The sequence below is a fragment of the Haemorhous mexicanus genome, chromosome 3, assembly GCF_027477595.1.
Source record: "Haemorhous mexicanus isolate bHaeMex1 chromosome 3, bHaeMex1.pri, whole genome shotgun sequence".
Lineage (NCBI taxonomy): Eukaryota > Metazoa > Chordata > Aves > Passeriformes > Fringillidae > Haemorhous > Haemorhous mexicanus.
In genome coordinates this window covers 49269453-49286280 of record NC_082343.1, presented here as the reverse complement: position 1 = coordinate 49286280, position 16828 = coordinate 49269453, and the positions used below count along the sequence as shown (strand labels likewise).

At 38.7% G+C, this 16828-nt stretch overlaps 1 protein-coding gene across 3 annotated transcripts in view; it reads left to right on the top strand.

Moving 5' to 3' along the window:
* Positions 1–16828, top strand: part of LOC132324997 (SAM and SH3 domain-containing protein 1-like) — a 529996-nt gene that overhangs the window by 340725 nt on the left and 172443 nt on the right. The gene's annotated exons all lie outside the window — the stretch shown is intronic.

Genomic DNA, 16828 nt, shown 5'->3' with positions numbered 1-16828 from the left:
TTTTTTTTTTTTTTGCCATAAAAATGCAACTACTATTTCAGTCATTAAATTATTGATTTTAATCAGAGAGACACTGTGGATTTTTTAAGTCCTAGTTTTGCCCATAAGAGCAGAAAGGCCAGACAGAATAATGCTGCTTATGTAAAGGGAGGTACTTATATGCATAGCTGCAGGTTAGGACAAGTAAACTTTATTGTGCCTTCTCTTGTTGCTGATGGTAATCAGGACATTCATATTAGCCCGATGAAAAGGAAAAATCAACTGGAGGCTTGCTGAAGTAACTTAAAAAACACTTTCTTTTCTGAGGGAGAAAGGGAGCCTGATCTATCTGGTAAAGCTTATAATCAGTGTGTCTGGCTTATTGTCTCAGGCATTGCCACAGGCAGCCTTAGATCAGTTTGAGGCAGCCACAGTACAACCCTTTTTACTACACTTGCTTACAAAGTGAGTTGTACTTTGTTCATGTGGTACGCTATTCCCACAAAATCTTTCCATTTCCATATTCTTAAAATGTCAGTAATTTTTTCTTGCTCTGCTGGTGTATTTAATCTCATGGCACTGTTTCAGCTGTCTCTAGGTCTTTTCTCCATGGGCAGCACTGCAGTTGGGAGAGCATGATTAATATAAAACTTGTTCAAATTTGTGAGGGCTTATTTGTAGTTCCTTGTTTTAAAAAGGTGACTAAAGAAACCATTTGGCTGTCCCACTGCTGAAAATACAGGATTACACAAACAATTAGGGATTGTATTAGTTAAGGAAATATTAGGGATGTATGAGTTAAGGAAATCTTTTTCCATATAATTTAGCTAACATCTGCAAGCTATGAAGTTCTTAATTTTTTTGTCTTGTATATGTGATTTGTGTTGATGTCATTAGCTCACGACAGCAAGTTCGCAAGTGGAAATTATTGTCCTGTTGAACCTTTGGGCCATAATCATGTTATCTGGTTGTAAACCAAGAGTTTTATGGGTAAAGACAACCTCTGTGGTTGTCTGAAATATATATATTGAACAGGTTCCCATGCATGGAAGTTACCTTTGCAACTTAGGTATATCAGCTTCAAGTCCAGTGACCACTTTGAAAGTGTCTCCTGCGTGATTTATTTGCTAAGTGGATTAAATATCTCTTTAAAAAATAAAACTAGGAGAAATTTTCTGATTGTTCTTTTTTTGCAGTGACTGGGGGTTTTTACAACCATTTTCCCAGAACTGCAGCACTTCCATCATCATCCGATTGTACTCTTCTCAGATGAGCTCTCTCTGCCAAGAGCAGAGCCATGCACTCAAGACTGAACTTTAGAAACACTACATGAAAAAGATGCAATGAAATCTGCTGTATGTGGGATTTCCCTTTTCTTGAAATCAAAAATGGGGCTATGTTTGTGCAAACATTGTGATTTTAAAGAAGTATTTTAAAAGAAAGGTGCCTGGAAATGTTGGTTGGGATTTCAAAAGAGAGCAGCAAATGCTTTGTGTTCCTGTGGAGGAAGCCAGCTGATTGTCATGAAGAAGATATGGTGGTGTTCACACTGGTAGAGAGGTTTGCAGTAACACTGCTGCGCTGAGCCGAGATCCAGAGGGGATTCTCAAGTTACTCTGCGGAGTATCTCGGTACTGGAACCTGGTGAACTGGTTCCCCATGTGTCTTGACTGTGGAGTTATCCAGCCAGCTTGGCGAGAGTGAGTCAGGATATCTAGTCCTTACTGGATCGTTGGTCTGAACCACATTCCCTGTCAAAGATAAAGAGAAAACACTTTGAGGCATGCTGGATGTTTCAGAGGAAATAGTGGACCCGTTTTCCTGATCCACAGGCATTTTACTTCCACTTTTGAATTTTAGTAACCAAATACATAGTAACAGAATGTGGCTTGTGATGTCAGGATAGAAATGGTAACAGTGGTAGAAAAGTATTTAACCACGAAGTAATTTTCATTGAAAACTGGTAATGGCAGGAACATCATTAGAGCAAAATGGTTGTTTGATGCAAAGACACCAAATCCTGTGGAAGATTGTGGTTTTTTTCTTTGTTTCAAATTAGATGCTGAATTTCTGCCTCTATTTATATCCATGGGTTGGGTCTGGACTGTGATTCTCATCAAAGGATGATTAATGTGGAAGGTCTCTTGACTTCCTTCATGGCTGCTGGTGTCCTGAAGTCAGGAGTCACTCCTGTGGGCTCAGAAGTGCCCTGCCATCCTTATCATTGTCTCATTTCATTTGGAGTGCAGTAGTCACAAACAAAATCTCTTGCTGGTGGGGATTTTCTTCATGTAAATTCAGAACCGCTCTGTTTTGCCAGTTGCTGTCAATATAGGGTTTGATACAGGTTGAGATGGGCACAGAACAGAAGGAGTGTTAATTGCCAGGTCATGGGTTCTATTCTGGGGTCTGTCTAACCATACAAATAGAATGTGCCAGTGTTTGCTCTTGACAAGTGCAGTGTCCCTCTGCTAAGACTTCTGGGGTGTAGTTCAGAAACTTGGCTCTGCAGAACTGTAAGTTAACTCTGTACGTTGCCAGCTTCCCCACACAATGTGATCACACTTTCCTTTAATTAAAGTGCTTGAAGCAAAAAGATAAGCTAAACCGTTCTTTAGAAATAACATAAATAAAAGCACTAGTAGGTTTTAAACATGAACACTGAAGAAATTGTGGTTTAAAATGAAAGCAACACTTAGCTGGGGCACAGCAAGGGAGTGGACTGCATCTTCTCCTTATTCCGAGTTCTGGGCACATCGATTGTATCAGCTTCCCTTACCAAGCCAAAGTCCCATCCTTTTTGAGAGGCCTGTTCTTGTCTGGATATAATCCATGACCATCTGAAAGACTTCATGCTCCACTGACCAGGTGGAAAGTTCAAATTCACATGCATGAAGAAACTGCAGATCCATTTGCATGATAAGCCACAATTATACTGAGTTTGGGTAGTTAATTAGTAGATAGCAATATATTCTTCCATAGTAATTGCATATAGACTTTTTTCCCCTCCTAATAATCTCTCCTATTTCACTACCTCAGTTTATATTTTGTGTTTCTTTCACCCCATCTATCAATCTGAAAGTGCTGTATCTATATCTACTGCACACCTACATTTATTTTCTATTGAGACATCCAAATTCTAAAAATCTAAACCAACTGTTAACAGGTAATCTGCTCATCTGGAAGCCAATAATTTTTTTATCATCAGGTTGAAGACTGTATTCTTCCCCAGAGAAAAGATAGAGATATATATATAGATATATAGATGTGTTTATGCTTTGCAATAATAATATTTGTCCATGTGAGAAAGTGTGAAGTTTTTTTCTCCTGCCACACCATATGGCTTATGACTATTTACAATCCAAACAGTAACAGCTGCTGCTGTGTGAGAGAATCCATTCCTCTGAGCTGGAGATGCGCTGAGTAGGGAATGACAAAGTATGTGTCCACAGATGTATTCCAAATATCCTCATTTACCACTCAACATCCTGTCTATCTTTCTCCTCTTAGAAACCATTGGAGCTTTTTTCTTATATTCAAAGCTGATGGGGAGAGCTTTGACAGCTTTGTTTAGGAGTTCAGGAGCAGACAGGGAAGCTATGTTCAATAATGACTGTCCAAATGAGAGAAGGGAAGGACATTCCGGTCGGGTGCTCAGCAAAATGAAAACATGAATCATGCTCTTAACACCTTTCAAAAAAATACCAATTGACTTTCTAAATAGTTGACTCTCCTAATCAATAAATTAGAAGTTTCTAGTTGGAAGAATAAACCAGGTAGTCTCTAGAACTTTAAAATATATGTCACTTCGTGCCCTTCATTGATGCATGCTTAAAGCTTGGAACTCCATATTACAAAGATGTATTTGCATTCCTCAGATAGTGTGAATCTTTTGAATTCCTATCAATTGCCTGTTTGAACCTCTTTTTCTTTCCTGCATTTTTCTGCTGGCCATTTTGGTAATTCCTGAATTTTTGTATCAGGCATTGTAAGAAAATACTTTCTCTTGTCAGTCCTTCCTGTCCACGGCACGAGGACACTTTCCAGCTATTACACAAGTGCCCGGCCTTTACCTACAGTGCTGTCATTGAAAATGGCATTTAAACCACATCCACGCCTGTCAGCAGGTTCTCCCATATTTGCATCAAGTTGTTCATGTACCTACTCTTTCCCAATAGACAATTGGCACTTTATATTTATTATGACTTATCTCACAAAAGCATATTCCAGGGAGGATGAAATGTTCAGCAGGGTATTCCCTGGACATATCCTTCCTGTCACACAATAATCTAGCAATGCTCATTAGCAAAGAAGAATTACAGTTTTCTTGCAGTGATTGCTTTATCTGCTGTGAAGGTTTGCTGATAAATAAAACCCAGTGGATTTTGTCCGGCTTCAGAGTACATTGCAATGAATAGAAGTAAGCACACCTTCTAGCAACATTTTCTGTTACACTGAGCCCTTCTGATTGAAAAGTCTTAAAATTAAACCAGGTTAATTCCCTCACAGCATATAATGATACATAACATTTGCATTTCAGGTTTCTTAATGTATCTGCAGTAGTCCTGTGCCACTGGGATGTTTTCATGTCAAGGCTACAGCTACCATAGAACAAAAGAACTAGAAGGAACTTTCTGAGCTTTACTGGTAGTTAGGCTGGCAGCCCCAAACCTCACTGCTTCAGCAGTCCTTTAATTTAGATGCCCTTGTGGTCGTCTTACAGAGACATGTTTTTAACTTTAATAGTTTTCTTCCTTGTGCTTGGTATGAGCGAGTCTCTAGCTCAGACTCCACTTACCAAGGTCGACAGCCTCTGCCCCTCTCCTGAGGTGCTATAGATGCTCTGCTGCCATGATGACACTGCCTGCTTACAATTTCTCTGTCATGGCTGTGCAGTGACCAGAAAGGTTTTGAAGTAGAGACCCCACAGGAATGAATACAACCTTGTGACCACTGATAATGACCTGTAGGGCACAATCCCATAAGCCATTTCAGCATATGAGTAAAGTGGAAGTCCAAGTGGATACAGATCAAATCCCTTTATTGCCCGAGTGGTGCTGTTTATAGTTAAGGCAAAATCTTTATTAATCTAAGCACTGTAATATGGCACCATGTATTTGTGACTCCATAATTCATGTGCTGAGTCAGCTCATTCCCATGTGAAGAAAGAAGTTACTTGAGAACATGCTCCTTGGTGTGAATTTCATCTTGCTTGTCACAGATAAAATGAAATTAGCAGAAATATTTGTATCACAAGTCATAAGTGCAAGCTTAATCTACATCAGTGTTACAGCAAAGAATTTCTAACATATTCCTACCAAAAAAAAAAAAAAGTGGTAGGTGCCATTTTCTCCCCCATTTCTGCTTCACTAGAAGAGAAAAATTACTTCAGCTTCCTTGGTTCAATGCAGCTGTGCCCAGATTAAACTTGGAACTGCATGGAGAGAAATCAGTATAAACCAACTGACAACAAAAATGGCAGATGGGAAGAATTTCTCTTTATAAACTACAGCTATGTTTTGTCATGGCCTTTGCTTGCCAAAGCTGTTCTATGAGCAATAACAATGGGTTGCATAAACAAATTTAAGGGATTGATGGAATTTGATTTCATGCTTTGTTCTGGCTAGCTTGTCTGCTGTGTTAAGTAGAGAATCCATTTCAATACTCACTATGCCAAATTCTAGAAACAGCTGTGAGTATTTATTTTTAAGGTGCTGCCTAGGGATAGCCAAGTTTCTTGGCAACTGTGTTAGAGCACTCTGTCTAGAAATCACCTGGAGGATAAATTTTTTTTGCTGACCTCTGACATGATTTGATACCTTCAATAGCAGATATTAAAGCCTCTCCCGTCCTGCTCTTGGTTAATACAACACTGAAAGGAGAATTTGCTGTTGAAAGCTGTCCCTGCTTCCTAGCTGGGAATGAGTGGAGACTGAATTTACACTCATTCCTTTCTGCTGCCCCTTCACTTTGGAAACACTGCAGAAAAAAATTGCAGAGGGTTTGTGCTTCACTACTAGCTTTATAAGCCTGTGAAATTTGCCTCTCCTGTACACAGTCAGCCTTGCATACTGAAACTGCTTAGCTTTGGGACTTCATAGGTGTTGTCTGCATCTTGGCTTCTGACCAGCAAGCTAGAATCTCAGAGAGTAATCTCCCAAATCCCATACACTTGCTTAGCATAGCAAGTTAGAGCAAGAAGCTGTATTTGGACAGCATCCCAGTGAGACACCATGGAAAGTATGGAACCAGTTAATGTCAGAAGCCTGTACCTTGATGTGAATCTGAGTGTTGCTGAAGCACACCTCTCAGAAACCTGCTCCTGGAAGTTAGACTCGTTGATTTGCCCAGAGACTCTGCCAGGGCCCAATGAAAGATCTGAATGCACTTATGCAATAACCTTGTGAAAGCACACCCAGTAGCATCAGGCAAGCACCTCCAACAGTGATTGTTTGTATGGTTTTTCCTGCCGTGCCAGAAAACCTTGAGGTAGAGGGATGAGGTAAAAGGGCATTTGAGGTGGTCTTCTTGAGGTGTATCTACTCTAAAGCAGAGAAAGTCCTGCTCCTTCCATCTCATATATGTAAGGGATCTTCTTTCCTGTGCTTCCCAGGCTGATGATATAAGGTCTCATTTTGTTGGAAAATACGAGGTGGGGATGGTAAGACAATGTGATGGCAGAATCTTACACGAGAAGAATTGAAGTGCAAATGCTGTGTCTTCCTCCTTTTTTCTGCAGAAATGTCCCATCTTAGCTCCTCCAGAGAGCAGGAATGCCAGCAGCAGGGAAAGCTCAGCAGGGCTGGGACTCTGGGATCCTCAGGGAGCCTCAGGCCTGACTGTACCATAGGAGAAGACTTTTGGGCCATTTCCCCTAGAGTGGCTGTCACTCCATTTCTCAGTAGCACAAAATAGTCAATCAATGGCCCAAGTGAGGATCTGACAGGCTGAGAGCTGTGCATGGGCAGATGGGTTGGGAAGACTTCAAGCATCTGCATTATCTGCTTTAATGCAGGCCATTTTAGATTTTAAATGTACTTGAACAATCATCCTAGATTAATTCCTGCAGCATGAATTGCACTTTATAGTGCCATTGATCTCATTATTTCTTCAATTTCCTTCCTTTTACAGTGAATTTTATCTGGAAAAAAAAAAAAAAAAACAACCTTCCTCACTTTGTGTTATCACTGGATAAACTTACTTTCTCCAATACCTATACTAAACCAGTGGTGCAGATCCTGGGTTAAAAACCTGCAGCTGTTACAAGAATTTCGAATGTACATCTTCAAAATCCATCTTTTGCCTCTTGATTTTAATAGTCTTCTAAGCCATTACTTCAAAAAGGGATGTTGCCTATTTTTTATTTCTCAGGTTCTATAGCTAGTGATAAATGTATCTCAAGAGAAAAAAAAGCTGAAGATGATGAATAGAAGAAAAATGTTCATTATTAGCTCAGGCAGAAAATGAATCCCTTTTCAGAAATTCAGGAAGTTGATAATAGTGGATTTTTTTTTTTATATAGATGATTACCCTCATGACAAATCTATCACTTTGCCTTCTCAAACAAGTGTGATATGTTTTGTCTTTTTTTTCTTCTTGACAAGGGGATTCATGACATAATGTCACCCTGTTGGAAAATGTGTATGTTTCTGGTAATTACTGGAAATGATGATGTTCTTAATTTCCATATTATGCAGGGTGGTTGTGATTAAAAAGTTAGACATTGACATGCAAGAAAGTGCTGGGATAAGTCAGGTAATTTCTCCTAGCTGTAGCAGGCATTTCTCTGTGAGGAGACACACTACCACTCATGTGTGCTTTTTTTAACTGTTTAGCAGCAATCCCTGTACAAAGCAGAGCTGTGATCCCTCAGAGATGCTGAAATTTTTTGCCATCTTTCTTGGATGTACCCCATCCCTCATGTAAATTTTTTCAGGAGCTTTGGGGTACTTTTTTAGTGTTCCCACACAAAGAAAAAAACAAACAAACAAAAAAACTGCTGCTTTCTTACCTATTTCCAGGTCTCTATGTATTATTTTCAGAGACACAGAGGTGAAATTCCATCTAAGGCCCTCCCCCCACAGTGATGTGCTGTGGTGGAAACTCAGGCAGAGAACAGGGTGCCAAACTGTCCTTCTTATTTGTAAATCAAAACAGGATCCCTGCCTTCTTAGACATACCCTACCTTTGGACTTCATTTAGTATTTCCCTCCAAATTGCTCTGTTAAAAAGTCAAAGCCAAGGGTGACAGATCCACTCTCTCACCATGTGTACTGGTCTCTCCTTGCACTTAAAGAATGAAGTCACAGCTTGTGTTAAGTCTTGCCCAGCCCTTTAGAACTCCTCAGCCACATTTAACATGTCACATCTGGCCACCCTTAGGCGTGGTCGGCATCTTTATTCAAAAAGTGTGATGGAATGCTTACCTAAAACGTTTGCCAAACTAAAAAACAACGAAGCAAAGATTTAAGGTTCCCTTGAGAAATGGAAAGAGAGGCTGGCAGCAGGGCTGCCTCTGAAAACTGCTGGGAGAGGAGTATTCAGTAAAGGAGGAGGAATCAGAAGAAGGGATGATCTTCTCAACCAGTATGTCAGAACAAGGCAAAGTTTGTGTTAATGGGTTGCTGCAACACAGACAAATCCTGAGAGCTTTCTGAACTTAGGAAAGGGTTTTTTTCTAATTTTTTTTCTTTAAAGGATTACTTCTCTACTCATGGTAGAGAAGTAATCCTTTAATGCAGTGAGAAATTATAGTATTGCAACACATTTTTCATTCTCCAAATAGGAGGAAGAGCCTAACTCCTAAGATGCATTATAAATTCACAAACTAAAAGTAATTAAATAAAAAATTAATCACATCAGCTCCTTGTGTTTTCTGCCCCTTTCCCTTCCATTTTGTACCTTGTTTTCCCAGTTTTCTCATTTAAAATTGCTAATCTTTAAAAAATTATTGCTATGGAAAATAAAAATTTATGCAATAAGCAGTGTTCTTGGTAAATTGAAATATTTTATAAACATAGGATGTGTTTATTGAAAATATCTGCAGTTGACTGAACTTTACTCTTGAAAATAGTCCCTTTAAATTCATGCAGAATGCAGATAAAAGCCCCTTGGTAGTCTCTTTCCCTGGACTATGGTTAAGGAGTCTGGGTCCCATGGGCTCAGAACACAAGATGAAAACCATTATACAGGCTAGACCACAGTATAATGTGGCTTGAGCAATGGCACTGATTTTCATAGCACGTGGCCTAAAATGTTCCAAAATTTCCTATCCAAGGGGAAAGGAGGAGCAAAGAAACCTTGTGTTGGTGCCTGGATGAAACTCCAGTAAGCCACTGTGTTATAACTGAATAATTGATAAAGGAATAACACACTATAAAATGATGTGAAAAAGATGAATACTGTTCAAAAAGATTGCTGTGCTAATAAAGGGCAGGTTTTGCTCTGAACTAATTGTAAAATCCACCTACTGCAAATGACTGAATAGGCTCAAGTTGCTTCTTCCTAGAATTTCTTTGCTGTTGGTTATCTTTTAGCAGTAAAGTTCATTATGTGCAGTGTAGTAGGATAATGAAAAGCAAGAGACGGAATTCTCATCACTTCAAGAGGATTTCAGTGGTTTTAATCTTGACAGGCTTTCTGGCAGTTTCATTTACCTTTTAAATGTGCAGAAAATGTATTCAGATCTTGGATGCAATGTACAAAAATTTCAAGCAGATGTTTTTAGCCTGAGCAAGCACCATTCAAGAGAAAGGAAGCCCTGCATATCTGCTCTGGAAGCTGATGTGCGATGATCCCTGCGTCTGCTCCAGGGTGCATGCTGGATCACTTTGGCTTATTGAAAAGGCTTTTTCAGGTACAAATGACCAAAAAAAATTCCTTTCTGATATGGTGTGGAGCACAAGGAGCTGTAAGGGTGGAGTTGGTAGAAACACAGGACAGCTGAGCCAGAGAAAGTCCATCCAGTGCTTTGCTAGGAAGGTAGCAGGATGCAGTTGGTGCTGCTTAAACAGGACAGATGTGTGGCAACTCTCTCAAAAGGTTTCTTTTTCTCCTGCAAGACCCTCATTTGCAAAGTCACCTTGCTTTCACACAGCTTTTGTCTGATCTCACCTCTCTCATCTAGCATCAGAGGCCTTTTGGTCCTACCAAAGGCTGCCTAAAACTTGTGCTGCCTGAAAGAAGCCCTTCTTTATCTTTCTAAAGCATCTGTTCACCATCTAATTTCAAAGCATAGCTAAAAATCTTTTTTGTTTGTTTACTTTCTTTCCCCATGCTAGTGCTTTTGAATTTCTTAATCACTTTGTTGTTGTTGTTTAATTTGTAAATTTTTAGATGTGGTTCCTTTTCTTCTTTTGAGAGCAAAAAGACTGCCTCAGGCGCTGCCTTACGTATGGCAACATATATCAGAACTTATTAGTTAATAATACTTTAAAAAAAACCCACACAACATCCTCATGCTTTTTAAATCAGTGCAATGATTTGGACCTGTTTTGTTTCACCTAAGAAAAAAGCACAAGAAAGAAACCAGTTCTTTGGGAAGATGAAATTAGTTAACCCTGATGACTTTTCACACACATCAGTTGTGATCAATTTTTTTAAGATTTTTTTTTTTCCCCATAATGCTATAACTCCCCTTTCTGACAGTGAGATGCTTGTCATGACTCTGTAATTCATGGCATACAGAGAATGTGTTTGCTCCTTAGTGCATGGAAGAATAACTTTGGTTTTCATTTCCCATCCCTTACCTCCCCCTCCACCTCACTTTTTTCTTCATCCATATTTATACCAACAGTTGAAAAATAAGGGGAGTTGCCTCCTACCATTTACTTCAAGGCTTAAGAAATTGGGGTACATAACCAGTTGGGTTACACATTTCAGTTTATGGGGATGTTTTTACTCTCTCAATTTATAGACTCAAGTCAGGAAATGCCTTCCTCTTACAGCCAAGGGTCTTAGAGACGAAAGAGGAAGGGCAACCAAACTGGTGAAGGGGCTGGTGCTCAAATCTTAGCAGGAGCAGCTGAGGGAGCTGGGGTTGTTTATCCAGGAGAAAGGGAGGTTCAGGGAGGATTTTATCACTCTCTTAAAACTATCTGAAGGGGAGGTGTAGGCAGGTGGGGATTGGTCTCTTCTTCCCAGGTGACAAGTGGCAGGACAAGAGGGAATGGCCTCAAGGTACACTAGGGGGGATTTAGATTGAGTATTAGGAAAAAAATATTAATGGGAAGGGTTGTAAATCATTGGAACAGACTGCCCAGGGAAGTGGTTGAGCAACCATCCCTGGAAGTGCTCAAAGAATGTGGACATGGTTTAATGATGGACACAGTTCGAGACTAATAGTTGGACTCAATTATCTTAAAGTTCTTCCCATCCTTAAAGGTTCTGTGATTCTGTAACTCTCAAACTTTTTCTTTCCCTTCTCCCCCTACCTCTTTCTCTTGAAATCACTGGTCCAGACATTCTCATCTCAGCCAAACACATATTTTGAATGGCATGCATACATACCTGATTTTTGAAATTCTTTTTTCAAGTAAAAGGATTTCCAAGTAAAATTCACGGTCCTTAGTGTGGGTGGGAAAAGCCTTGAGAAGAGATATCCAAACACACCACGCTGAGCTTTTGTCAGACATTGCTTCCCCTGAACACTTTTTGAGCCACATCACTTGAGCCTGCTTTCAGCAGTGCAGCTTTCCTAAATATTCTGCCATGTGGTTGTCCTGCACCTTGCACCACTAAGCATGTTTGAAATCTGAGACTTAGACAAGACAAATTATATTTTCACCAGAAAACTGAAAGCTTCATCTTATTCCTCTGTAAAAAATATTTTTGTATCAAATACTTTTCTTTTCCTACTAAGTGTTTGGGGATAAAATCTCCTTTTAAAAAATGTTAATAATTATGAAAATGGCATTTAGGTTTTCATAGTTCTCCAAAATGTTTGAACTATGGAAAATTCATCCTCCAAGAACAAGTACAGATGATGTGAGTGTAGCAGTAAAAGTAATTGAAGTTGTAAAGATATGAAGATCAAGAAACTCCACTAGAAATATTTGTGCAATGTGATGATTGCTGTTCTTCCCTCTGTAACAGATGCCAGTGGCTGAACATCAGGGTTTGGATGTATACATACACTCAGCTGCTGTAAAATTTGTCCTACTGAATCTAACAATCCTGAGAATTCAGTTTAAAGGTTTCGAAAAAATACGTGAATTTTTTGAGTTACGTTTGTACCAAATGAGAATTCTGCATCTATTGTCAGTGCAGTAGTTTAGAGGAGAGGAAGTCTCATCTAAAAGCAGATACAACAAGTATGATTTGCCTGAGTTTCTTCTTTGAACTTAGAGAAAAATGGTCTCCACCTAGGTGAGCAAGAGCCAGCTGCCTTCCTGCTTATGCACATGCATGTCTGGTCCTGTAGAGTGGGCAGAAACTGAGCTGATGCACTGAGCAAGTGTAATTTAAATAACAGGTTTAATTACACTCCTTGAACTGGAGTGTCAGGTTTGTGACAAACGTGTAGTAATTTCCACTGCACCATACAGAGTCAGCAAATGTTGATCAACAGGTACTGCTTATTTTGTCTTTTTGAAGTTTTGATTTAAAATAACTGAGATCAAACTAGTTCCAAGAACAAGATATGCCTGCACTGGATTCTTAAAGTTTATTAATTTTACCAATTCATTGTTTTTCATGATACATATTCTTAGTAGCAACAGAAGTCACAAAGCAACTGCTGTGAAAAGATAATATGGTTTTTGAAGGCAATACTTTTGAGTGCTGGGAAAAAAAAAAAGATAAGTTAATAGCTTTTGTACAGACTTAAAATTTGTGTGTGGTGACAGAGTTGATTTCCTGGATGTCAGTGGTTGTCAATAATCACATCCTGGTCAGGGGGTGTGTCATCAAACAGTTCTAAAGGCTAAAAGCTATACATTTTCATTAGTCAGTCAGAGCTATATTCCCACAGCATTTGACAGATCTGCTCTTAAATCTTCCTTTTTGTTTAGATTATGAAGGAAGCCTCTTATATTAAAATAATTTTGCCTCTGGTTAAGAGAGAAAAATGTTTTTAATGCAAAAAAAAAGAAAATGGTGCACAAGCACTTTATTTTTAGAAGCCATTTTCTAAGCATTTCATTTGTTTTATGTCCATTACCTACTCTAAAAATGAAGGCAAATTGGGAATTATATTTTAGAAATAAACCTTTTTTCCCCATTAAAATATACTTTATGCATTTTTAGGCTCTCTGGAGAATTAAAGCAAGTAGCTGTCCTCAGGAGGACTTTCATTTGCTTAAAAGTGAGAATTTTCCATTTTGGTTTTCTTACAGAATATGGTAGTTTAAAAGAAGTTATTCAAACAATATGGGTTGTTGAATTCCTTTTCCTTTGTTTTTCCTAGTATCTTTGCTTTTCCACAAGAATTTTCAAAAAACCCATTTCTATGTATTTAAATATTTATTTGGTGCTGTTAAATCAGGGTTAGAAATAAATAAACTACTCCAGAAGCTATTTTGAAATTCAAAACCTGTCAATTTCATGTTGTCCTTTGTAATTCAGACACACTTTTTCTGTTCCCTTGATTTTTCTTCCCTCTTCCTCTCCCCTAAATCTCTAGAGCATTTCAAAGTAATATGTTGATGACGGCAGGATTTTTGCCTTGTTTCTCCATTCAACATTTAAATTCAAGAAATAGGTTGTATCTAATCTGTTCAGTTTTGACGCCTCTGATGTCAAAACCCAAGGGACATAACAATGGATGCCACCTTGGTCTCTTCAAGATGAGAAGCCAGTTTTGTCTTGTCTTATATGTGGCCCTATGTTTTTCCATAACGCTGAATTAATGGAAAAAGCTGTGCTTTAAAATCACTTTTTAAATTAATCAGTTTTCAAAAAAAAAAAAAAAAAATTCACTGACAAATAAATTTACTGTGTGTTAATTCTCTGCTCTTTTCCTTTGGCAAATTTTAGTGAATCTTGCCAATTTCAATCATACTTGAAAAATAATACTTGAAAAAATATTTGAAAAAGCCTTGAAAAATTTTGGTTTTAGTTTTCTAGCCATGTTTCTGAAGACCTATGAAATAATTGAATAGAAAACAAATGCTCCATTTGCACATGAGCAGATTCTTGCTTTTCTACTTGCAGCATGAGGATAAGCAATTCCATTAACCAGATTTGAATACAGGACCTGATGGCAAGACAGACAGTGAGAGCGTGATGAGCCCTACTGATTGTGAGCCAATGCAGTTATTCACAGTGAAAAGGCTGTGGTTCTGCACATTCTACAGGCCCCCAGCCTGGTTCTCTTATTTTTATACCTTTCCATCTGAAAATTCCTATATTCAGGTAGTGTCTTAGAGTCCAAATCTAACAAGACTGTGCGCCATCTTTCAGTGCTTTGGTTCCAACCATTCCCTACCCCACCCTGCAGAATGGACCCTCCCAAGAAGGTTTATGTCACTTCTGCCCCAGACTATCCTGTGTGAATGTAAGGCTTGAGCTTTTCCCCACACATAAAATGTCCCAAGACTTGACTTGACAATTGCTACTCTATAGTGTGACATGACGTCATGACTCCATGCTCCTCTTGGGATTGCTTCAGGAAGAAAAGCTGCAGTGCCTGCCACTGCACCACAGCGAGAGTGGAATTATGTATGATCCCTCCAGGCTTTCTGCTTCTCTTAAAGCATTAATCAAAAAGCAGCCTTGGAACCAGAAGACTTAGGGGATGATGCTTTGGAGGTGTTCAAGACTTTCTATTGCAAAGTGGGAGAAAGATCTTCAAGAGTCACAGCATCTGTGCAGGTTTTGCATTCTCATATTATTGTCTCCTCAAGGGATGATAATAGCAATAACTCTGTTATATACCAGTGGCCTTTTTCTGTCACTGATATAAATCTTTCAGGTGCTATTGTTCGTTCAGAAGCAATCCAAAGAAAGGCTGGCTGATTAAGAAAGACCCAGTTGTCCGGTGTTACAAATACTGGCTTATGGCTTTGCCCTTAGTGACCTGAGAGGAACCATAGGTTGAATTTTTATTATCAGTACTTCCCCAATAAAGCTATTTTTCCTCAAACCTCACATATTAAATTGATTATGCATCATGTAATTTTAAAAGTATGCAGTTTGTGTTGATTTATATGGTCAGACTGGCTGCCAACTCAGCAATTTCCATCCTAAAATAACAGATCCAAAAAAACCCCAAGTCCCACAGTCGGCTGCTTTATGTTGTAATGAGTCAGCTGCAGATCTGTGCAACCACTAATTTCAGCCCATTTGTCCAAAGGGACAAGCAAAAACATGCAATTTTCTAGCAATTATAATCAGTGAAGAACTCTACATGGAAATGGTCAGCAGAAATATCAAGAAAAGAATTTAGACCAGGAAACATCTTCTGCTGTTTTCTACATGTGCTCCCTCTATATCCATATATATATGTTTCCAGTAAATAATTAGATGACAACCTGGTTGGCTAGTTTTAGGAAAAGAAAAAGAACATAAAAAGCTGTAACAACAAAAGAAACCTATAAGAACCTAAATCTATAAGAAAACCCAAACCTGATGAAATCAATGAATTTGCTGAAGGTTTGCAACTGTATAGTTGAGTGAATGGATGCTGGCAAGGCAGTGCAAGTTTTCATAGCATCTCTTAACACCATAACAAAATGAATGAAAAATTTTCTACATGTGGTTATTTCAGATGTAAATCAGTGAGGCCTTTGTGTCATGTGTGATTCTCTGCCACTGAACAGCACGCAGACAAACAGAGAGCAGTGGTAAGTGTGGCGAATGTACAGTATCTCTAAAAGCAAGGAGAGATAGAGAGGCAGCCCACAAAGCTAAATAAGGCACTCTTCATGTGTATAATATGCATCTTGGTATTAATTAGGAAGATGTAAGAGAAGAAATTAGTCTATGCTTACTTCTAGTAGTTCAAGATACAGAGCTTGCTGATCTCTTCCAGATACTATTGTAGAGCTACCACGTGTTAATCACATAAATCCCACTCCACTGTAGTGATACAGTCCTTTCTTTGTGACTGAAACATGGAAAGCTGTAAATTCAGAGAAAGAAATGGCATCCTCAGAGTTTTCTGGTGGCAGCAGGAAATGAAAAAAAATCCAATATACGGCATCTATACTAATGGAGTAATAGAACCCATTTCCATTATCTTCCCTTTTGGCACAATGAAGGGCACCAGGCACTGAGGTATCTTTTTTTGTTGTGAAAGAGCCAATGACCATCTGACAATCACTGCGGACACCAGCTTTTATCATTCCCATTACTTATGACCATAATCATGTGTGACTGTGTCATTTTAAGGTGATCTATAGAGCTTTTTACTTAACTTGTGTATTGTTTCTGTTAATGATGCATAGTTAAGCCTAGAGCAGTAATGTAATGAGATGAATCAAATAGAGTTCATTTGTAGGGCCTGTGGAAAAAAACATCTTTAACAGACCTTGCATTTAATGAGAATATGGTATTGATTAAATTAGATCCACAATGGCATAAACAATAACACTGAGTTTTCAAAGTGTGCTGATTGAGCTTCTAGCTCAGATTTAGGCTCTGGGGTTAGAAATGGGGTGAATGCATATCCATAAATAGTTTTTGCTTGGCATCAGTACTAATTAGTGTAATTATATGCCAATGTCATTTGCTTAATTTATGAGTTGGCAGCATGGCTAAAAGTAGGGTTTTTTCTTGCCTTTTCTGTTTAGAATTTGGTTATTAGGATGAGGTCGTTAGTTTACAATTAAGTCACTTTATTTCCTCTAGCTTTAATATTAATGGAACACTTCATCACTGGAGCCCATATCTTGCCTTTCTGGTAAATAGA